At 30.5% G+C, this 9398-nt stretch overlaps 2 long non-coding RNA genes across 2 annotated transcripts; both read right to left on the reverse strand.

Annotated features, from left to right (window-relative positions):
• Positions 1 to 588: 588 nt before the first annotated feature.
• Positions 589 to 1936, reverse strand: LOC139494840 (uncharacterized). The gene is made up of 3 exons (XR_011657177.1): positions 1815 to 1936; positions 1203 to 1285; positions 589 to 665 (listed from the first exon to the last, which is right to left on the reverse strand). It is a non-coding gene; the product is annotated as an uncharacterized lncRNA (long non-coding RNA).
• Positions 1937 to 2635: 699 nt separating this feature from the next.
• Positions 2636 to 4300, reverse strand: LOC139494998 (uncharacterized). Its single transcript, XR_011657233.1, has 3 exons — positions 4255 to 4300; positions 3960 to 4042; positions 2636 to 2757 (listed from the first exon to the last, which is right to left on the reverse strand). It is a non-coding gene; the product is annotated as an uncharacterized lncRNA (long non-coding RNA).
• Positions 4301 to 9398: the final 5098 nt, after the last annotated feature.

Below are 9398 nucleotides of genomic sequence, written 5' to 3' on the forward strand. Positions count from 1 at the left end.
ATTTCGATTCCCAAGTCATACTTAGAGATTCCTGATTTGATTGAAGTTGTAAAAATATTTAAATGACAAATTATAACCATCCTATAAACAAAAATGTACTAAAAACTCATACAAACAATATAATTGGTGGCAAAATGATTTGATAGTATTCAGAAAAAAACAGTTCTCTAAAAATGTAATCACTTACAACATCCTGTATCTTGAATAATACCCGACCTCTTATACATTATAAAATTCTATGTTAAAACGACTTTAGCGACAAACACTTAAAATAATTATAACATTTAAGCAATAATAGTGTAACAAACAAAAATTTCGTAACTTGATAACTTACCCGTAGCTATCAACACATGGGAAACAATGATTTCCAACTAAAAGAGCAAAACACTCCAAACAAACTCATCATAAAATGACATCTGTGGAAATTTCGAGGATTACAAACAAAAACCAAAGTGATCTACATTCATATACCCTCGGACAACCGTTCAACTTATCGCAAAAGGCTATGTAATTTCATAAATGTAAACACGTCATACAATCAGATTTGTTTACTTCATATCATCCTATGTCCAAGATTTACTTTAAATACATACCACTGAATGCTTGCAACCAACATCAAAAAGTTGTTGGTTCGTATGAGTTGTGTATTTATGAAGATAGCAAATCTATAACAAGTAAATATTGTAATAAATCTATAATAAAAAGATAGTGTAATATTATAGAAATATGTTCATTGATTATCTTTAAAACAACACATTGAACATGAAACGAATATTGCTTTGAAGAATATACCATCGAATTTTGCAGTTTCAATTGTTTTACTATAAAAGTTAACATATCTTTATAGTTATTGCAAATTAAAAAGCCTTTATTTGTCATTGCTCTTGTGGTTAAGACATATGTAGTTCTATTCTCAAATGCGAAGGGTAGATTCTCAGTTTGAAACCTTAGACTTTGAATTTGGTATTAACCGTTTCTCCAATAAGCTACATGCATAAAAGAGTTAAAGTACATTCTAGTCGGTTCGAATTCCAATTGGAGTTCTTGGATATGGTGAAATATATTGCTATGGACTATAACCGTATTATCTAGTTATGAACAATATAGCTCAGCGTGAAAGCATGTTCTTGAATACTAACAGGCATTTATTTTGTCATTATGAGCTTAATAGCCATCCATTATAATCCTTTATATAAGCATACCTCATCTTTTGCACACGTTGTTACATTTTTACACATTTTAGGATCTTCAATTTCACTGCATGATAAACATTTCTGCATTGGAACTGTTATCAAAAAAGGTAAAATGTTGTCACATGGCACCAAATAAGCTAGATCAACCGATTCGAACATACCCATTGACTTTATAAAACACCCAAAATAATTTGAAAATCACATCTTACTATTAAATTTCCTGATATACTTGTGAACTTTTGACATTCCAAATAAACTTAAAAGTCAACCCATGATTGCAATGAACATAATCATAATGTTTATGCTGACTTTCATGCACTTAAATCTGTTATATGTCAGCTGAACTAGAACGATTCTTTTGATACATACACTAACAAACAAAAAATAACGACCACATATCAGTTCTATTTATTTGAAGGTCAACTGTTCTAATTTTACGGTTTTGAATTGTAATAGCACAGGGACCATGTGAATCTAAATGAGTGATGTTCGTTTCTTTTATGTTAAAAGAAATTAGTAAGAAACCAAAAGTATGCAAAACATCAGAATCATTGTTACGAGTCTACTTTGGGAAGCCCTCGTACAATCACTAAATTTAGAATATAAAAGAACCATACATACCACTAATGTTATCATTGCAAGAAAGATGAGCATTGCATACATCTGTGTTATTGCAACATTTGTGACATAGCACATGACTATGATCACTTCGTCTGGCAAGGATATGTACGGTCAAATCTTTCTGACATAGCTAGCAACATATAAAAAAACGATCTTTCTAAAAATATATCAAATATATACTCATACTACTAAAGTAAGATGTATGTTCCGCAATAATCTGCCTTTTAAAGTAGATTTGATTTCCAAATAATAAACAAAATTCGCGACAGCACGTTCTTAAAATGTAAAACATCACAAAAATTCATCGGAACACAAAAGAGATTAAAGATCACACGTACTCGTATTGTTGTCCCTAAATACTGTAATTATAGAAATCGAATGCTGTTTTGTGATTGTATCGAGTTTTAAAAGTGTTGATCGTCTTTACATTTCCAGCTTGCAGAGTTTTGTTCAATACGTGCATCGGTCAACTGGTCAACATCATTATGAAATACAAAGAGACAATGTTCATAATAATAAATTAACTGTTAACAAAAGTTTAAATTTTTGAAACACTAAGGCTTTTCTACCTCAGAGCATCACTGATGAGTCTTTTGTAGACGAAACGCGCGTCTGGCGTAAATATATATTTTTTTATCCTGGTATCTATTATGAGTTTTATTTGCATTACTTAAAAAAGGAAATATTGTGTATGCACGAAACATTATTGTAATAATAAAGTGAAAAACAGGATTTATAAAATAGAATATAAGTAATAATCAATAAATAAACATAACGTAGTAGTGCAACATTGGTCTTTTACAAAAAAAAAATAGAAAGAAAAACAACTTATTTCTGCAATTACATAGAAGAACTGAATGTCAATAGTTACCTCTGGATACGCACAACCAACGTCGTATCTATTCTCATTGCCATTTGTGGAGTACTTTTGGATGAAACAAACCTAAAAGGAAATTTTTATAATTTAGTTTAAAATTAATTTAGTATAAATAAATTTGGTGTTTTTACTGTCTTCTGATTGGTTAAAATTATTAGTTTTATTTTCAATGTTGTCAATTTTGATGGCGACACGCCCACTCTGACGTTGTGTATTCATACGCAAACATGTGTGTACGTTGTTATTGTTAATATAAATAATATAAAAAGTTCTGTTAGCCTTATTTTTGATAGAAATTTATTTATAATGAATGGCAATAATTTGTTTTGATTTTATTGAACCATAAAACTAATTTTTGACTCTTCACATTTTACATAATCCGCTTCGCAGATTATTCAATGTGAAGAGTCAAAAATTAGTTTTATGGTTCAATAAATTCAAAATAGATAATAGTCATTCATTAAATATCTTTATATCATTTTGATACGTGTCAGCCATACAAGATAGATTTCATTATTTACCACTTTAAAATCCCACATTAATAACCTATCCATCACATAATTTGATAAAAGTTGAATACAAATAAAAAAAATTACAATGGACAAGGACATTGAAAGGTACGACAAATCTGAAATTTACCCTGAAACAGATATGGATTAGATCTTTGCAAACTACAATTTGTAGACAAAACTAAAAAGAAAATATTCTGTACCATACTAGCAACCTTTAGCATTAAACTTTATTTTTTTTAAGAATTACGATCAGATGTACCTCAGATGTCCCATACAAATACTGTGCGGTCATTATAAACAGGTTTCAGCATTTTAAGCGAAAGGGAAAAGATATTGTCATCTGAATACGTCTACTAGAGAAAACAGTAATATAGTTTACATCAATCCAGAAGCTAGGAAAAAACCAAACCTTAAGGACTTATATGAACTTCAAATGAAAAAGTATACAAATAAAATGTTAAAACTCGCTGCATTTGTTTGCACCTCTCCTAAGTCAGGAACCTGATGTTCAGTAGTTGTCCTTTGTTTATTTAATTCATTAAAAAGTGTCTGACGAAGTTTTTCAAACAACATCAAGTTAGTTCCTCAGATATTTTAAATAACTTGTATAATGACAATATAATGACAAAATAATTACATCAATTTACATTAATTGACATTACAAAGTAATTAGGGATACTTTCATAACAAGAATGTAATTATGTAATAAAAGGTGCACGTGATAATAGTGTCATTATATAAAGTTTTAATACTTACCTCGTCATTCTTGCATACTTCATTTCCTGTACATAATTCTCCCTCAGCAAGATTATTGCACGACAAGCAGATTGTACCACAATCTATAATAATAGTCTGTTTAAATTATATCAATATAAGTTGGATTAAATGGTTATTACATACACAAATGTATTAAAATGCATCTTACAACAAATGTTTGTTTTAAACAAATAGAACACGCTTCGAAGTGTGTTAACATATTTATATTTGAAAGACATTATGAATTGAAAAACTATGATTTAAACGACTATTGCAAATCTTTACTGTTACTCACTGATTTTCTGACAGAGAACTATAAAAACCAAGACAAAAAGGTTCCAAGATTCTGTAAAGTATACACAATTGTATATCAAATTAGAAGAATGAAATCTTACTTTATCTAATATGGCAAAACAATATATTCAACAAACATAATACAGAGAGAATAGGGGTCCATGACACTGTACAGTGTATCATTCAAACTGATTTAATTTGAAAACCAGTGCATGGACCCCTATTTTTTAAAACGACATTTTGTTTCATTTTGCAGGGAGATTATGTGGACCAAATTTTATAAAACTGTAAATAGTGTATTTTATTTTAATTTTGATAAATATACAGCAAAAAATTACGTTTTTTTCTCAATTCATAACCATTTGATAAATATGAGTTATTTCTGAATATAAAAATGCATAAATTTTTAGGATACTTATAAAATACAGAAATTACAAATTATTTAACAAAAAACAATTTGTGTTTATCTTTTAAAACAATAAATTTATGTCTTTCTTTCGAAAAAAAAATACGGCCACAAATCCGAATTTTGAGCAAATATACAAAATTTCGACCTCATTTAACTCGAAAAGTAGCACATGAAGATATATTTTTTATTACATATTTAATTTAATCAGGCAAAACATAGCCTATATGGAAATTTTCATCAAACTGTAAATACGGGATTAAAACTGTATCGTATGCCCTTAAGCACTAAGTTGATTCAACATTTTGGTTGTAAGATTGGTCTATGAAATGTATCATTAAAAGAATAAAATATGACTTGAACTTATATAGCAAATAGTATGTTTTACAATCATGATACATTAAATAATTTTCGGCATGTACATCCATATAATTATCAAATGCAATGCTTTTATAAATTACAATATGCCGGACTCTAATTGAAGAGATATATAATAATACAATCCGGACAAGAATGGATGACGTCAGATATTAAAATACACTATACCTTTTCAAAAATGTAAATGGAATATTAAATTATTTTTAGTTTACATGCATATAAATAACATTAGGTGACAAAGACATCATATGAAAAAATGAGATTGCCTGAGAGGAAAGCATCTATTCATGGATTATGTCATAAAAGGGTATCTAGAAATCACATTCCTGACATTCACTTTTTTTTGTGGCAAATCCAAATTACAATTGGCATAATCTACAATCTATTGGACGTTAAGGTTTCGAAATGTTCATTATGTTCAAGGCGAGTCGAAACAGCATCTAACTTGAGGTAATATTAGTTACTATATATAAATTTTGTATTGAAGCCATTACACCTATAAAACAAATACGGATCTGCAGATTTTAAAAGCAAATAAAATAAAATTATATATCTCAATTGGATTTTGTTGGAACAAAGTTTCTTATTATTTACAGAGGTTTTTTGGCAGACAAACAAAATTCCATTTGACAAATATTTCTCTAACTATGCTCCAAATAAATGTTTCTTGCATATAAAAACGCCAATTTTCTCGTGATTAAAATAGGTTACCATATCAGTACCTGTGGAAATTTTATTATTGATATAAAACGTAAGGAACAAGTTTCTAGAGGTTTTATTCGGCCAATGAACATAATTGTACATCATTTACGTTCTACTATATGTATCTGAATGAGAGAAAAGTAATACTCACTATTCATATTGAAAATGCTTAAACTCTTGCTATGATATGTAATAGTTTATATTATGATAACCTTGAATATAAAACACAGGTCAGTAATGTCACTGATAAGGCATGTAAATTGTTGTATTTGTTGGGTCAAAGAACATCCCAATTACATTGATCAATATTTATAACTTATAGTCCTACTCTAATTGCAAGTACATTTGTCTTCAAATTTTATGATTTTGGATTATATCCTACCTTGGACGGAGCCTTTATTATCAAAATCAGCATGCTACATCTAAAAGTGATAGTCCGCATGAAAATATATCATACTCGTAAACCGGTTTCTTGTTTTTGCCTCCGGGACAACCAGTTTTTGCAAAGAAGTAGCAAATACCAATTTAAAATGTTTTCAATCGACGAAGCCTGCAATTAAGACCGTGGCCTCCCAAATTAGAGCGACGACATGCATGTTATTAAGACTACTTAGGCAGCAAGCTTAATTTGAAGGTGTCACTTAAATATTCAATAAGTGTTATAGCTCAAATCGCCTCTGTACAATCACACATCAAGGTTGCACTTCCTTTATATGAACATCTTTTGGACGGACTTTTGTAGTGTTAAGATTTCCCTACAATATATGAAATATAAACTTTTAGCCATGGCCCTATTACTTTTTATGTTGAATTTTTTAATTCCATGAATTCCAACTATCTTGTCTGAAAGTTAAATAAAGAGCATACAATTACATGCCAAAACTATACATACCCTGGATTGAGCTGCAAACACATATTTTATTGCATATACAAGCACACTTGTTTCTGAAAGTTCGGTAGGACAAGCATAGGTACTTCTCAATAGCGAAAATATGCCCTCCTATTTCAATGTTTGTTTTATTAATTCAAAGTAAATTTTCAACAACTGTTTTTCAGTAATCCTTAGTCTTTAAGCTTTTGCTCAGTACCAATATTTCCTTAAATGCGTAGTAATTATTTTGTTGGAAAATATGTATTACTTTCTTGTATTTTCCTACTGGAATTTGAGTAAGTGTTCCATATATGCAACCAATATCACACGATACAGGTGATAGACTCGAGAAAGGAGAGGTTAACATGTTTACTCGTGCCAAACCCTTCCCTAACCCTTAAAAATGGTGTAACAGACTAAAATAAAGATTAAATGCATGTATATCTCTGTTCCATTGTAGCTTAATGTTTATGAGAATACAAATTCAGTTTTGCAGAATCAAATAACCATTTACTCTATTAAATGATAATCATTTTTAAGTATGGAATATATATAGAATAATACATGGCACAATCCGTATCGCATGATGTATCACCACGAGAAACCAATATCAGTCCCGAGGTCTGATATTGGTCGAGTGGTGATACAGCATGCGATACGGATTTTGTCATGTATTATTCTGTTTATCATATATTTTAATAGAATCAGATTTATGGGATATCCATTTTTTGTTTTAAATCGTCTGAAATAATAAGCTTGCAAAGACCCATTGGTTGACATCAGCTGTTGTCAGCTCTATGGTCGGGTTGTTGTCTCTTTGACACATTCCCCATTACAATTCTCAATTCCTATTATGATTTTTCTGTATTTTTTCAGCTGACTTGTTTTTTTTTAGACATCCTTATTTGCTTAATATCCACATCGTAATGCCCCCCTATAATCTTATTACATTCTCAATATATGTTAAAGACCATGTATTAAAATGCATCCACTAACGATACTGTCCTATTATTTCAACCAAAATTAACATTTATCAAATAAATATAATTTGCAGAAATGTTTTAAGTTTTATTGTTTATTTGGCGATGAAATCATTCATGGTCATTTTAATTAGCTGAAGAGGTGAACAGCAAGACAAATATTTCTTGAATCTACATGTATTCTAACCAAAATTTAAACCGTAAAAATTTGTATTTGTGTTTAATTCATCAGGTAATGAAAACAAACGAAATTATGATGGCCAAATAAACAATAAAACTTCATATATATATATTTCTACATCTTATTGTGTGTTTTTTTTTTATATATGCGAAAGCAAATTTACAGATCTAACATTGTTGGGTTGATGTTTAGACGAGTTGTATATACATTATGTACACAGCCATGTATCACCATCATTGATGGCGATCCGATGGATACATCTGTTGTAGGGTTGTCACTGACTCAGACGTACTTATGAATATAATTATTTTCTGTGACTGTATCTTACATTAATTTGTAGGATCCTTTACTATAGATAATTTAGCTGATCTGTAACAATAACATCTTCATGCCTTATATATCATGTACTGTAGTACGCCGCTAGATTAAAACTGACGTGGAAAGGTAACACATGGCAAGCGAAAGCTCTTTTTTGAGAGCCCAGGTGGTCGTGTGGTCTAGCGGGACGGCTGCAGTGCAGGCGATTTGGTGTCACGATATCACAGTAGCATGGGTTCGAATCCCGGCGAGGGAAGAACCAAAAATTTGCGAAAGCAAATTTACAGATCTAACATTGTTGGGTTGATGTTTAGACGAGTTGTATATACATTATGTACACAGCCATGTATCACCATCATTGATGGCGATCCGATGGATACATCTGTTATAGGGTTGTCACTGACTCAGACGTACTTATATATATAGGCAGTACGAAATATTTCAAAAACGGTAAGAAATTTACAGTAAACGCAAATATGACTTGCAAATCAGAAAATGTAATCTATTGTATAACATGAGTCAACTGTAAAGAAAACTACATCGGTCAAACAGGAAATAGTGTGTGTGAACGGGTCAGGATCCATAAACAGCAAATACGGCAACCCGAGTACAGACAAATTCCGTTGAGCGAACATTTAGATATTTGTGCGGGAGGAAAATTCAAATTTTTCCCGTTCTTCAAATGTACAGAACCAACAGAAGAATACCGTAAAGAACTAGAAAGAAAATTTATAAAAGTGTTTGACGCCAAGCTTAATGCTTAGTAGTTACATGAACAATAACGTTGCGTCATACTACTAATATTTTACGAACAATGACGTTACGTCATAATACTAATGTGTTCCCCATAACGACGTTCATAACGACGTTCATAGTCTTGAAAAGTCCCAAGATGGATGAAAGCGCTAGACAATGCTGCTTTTAAAACTCTTTTTGTGTATTTAATTTTTAATATATAATTCTGTACACCGCTTGAAAAGAAACTTTTTTTGTATATATATATATATATATATATATATCATATATATTATATAAATTGCTCGTAAAGTTACTGGGTAATAATTTTTGGAAAAAATATCGATTTAAGTTGAAATGATAGGACTTTTTTTAGTGGGAACTCATGTTTTCCCGCTAAAAAAAATGTCCTATCAATACAGCAACTGAACGTCATAGCTCTAACGTTGACGTCATTCGAATTGTGACGTCATGCCAGGTATGCAATACGGGTTTTGCTATGCGATACGGGGTATGCCATACGGATTAAGCCATGCGATACGGGGTATGCGATACAGGGTAGGTGATACAGAAT

Source organism: Mytilus edulis, chromosome 11 (assembly GCF_963676685.1).
Source record: "Mytilus edulis chromosome 11, xbMytEdul2.2, whole genome shotgun sequence".
Classification (NCBI taxonomy): Eukaryota; Metazoa; Mollusca; class Bivalvia; order Mytilida; family Mytilidae; genus Mytilus; species Mytilus edulis.